The sequence below is a fragment of the Orussus abietinus genome, unplaced genomic scaffold (assembly GCF_000612105.2).
Source record: "Orussus abietinus isolate OABI.00-Male unplaced genomic scaffold, Oabi_2.0 scaffold46, whole genome shotgun sequence".
Lineage (NCBI taxonomy): Eukaryota > Metazoa > Arthropoda > Insecta > Hymenoptera > Orussidae > Orussus > Orussus abietinus.
The window spans coordinates 554,437-554,848 of NW_019394349.1; positions in this window are offsets into that span (position 1 = coordinate 554,437).

The window sequence follows — 412 nt, forward strand, 5'->3', positions numbered from 1 at the left end:
TCTCCGTCCCCCACCTCCCGAGCCGCGGCGGCGCCGATCGAGGAGAGGTACCTCCCCCCCTCCCTGCCTACTCCTCCCCACCCGCTCCGCCGGAGCACACCGAGGGATATTCCTGAGGCCGGGTTCGGTCGGTGCGCGTCGCGTAGTCGCGCCGAGTGTCTCGTCCCTCGCCTCGCCGAAGCTGCGCCCGCTCCTCGGTAGGCCCAAGAGTCGGCGACCATCCTTCCGCCGCTCGCCACCCGGCGATGGAATAGAGTGTCGGGGGCGCGCGCGCGCGACCCGCGCACCCCGGTGAGTTGACAGTGCTCTCTCTCTCTCTTCCCCCTCGAGGAGAGACCGCGGACCGGACCATGCCCAAGCCCGCGGCCCTGGGCCCCCGCCGAAGGAGGTAACCGTCCCGCGGACCCCGCNC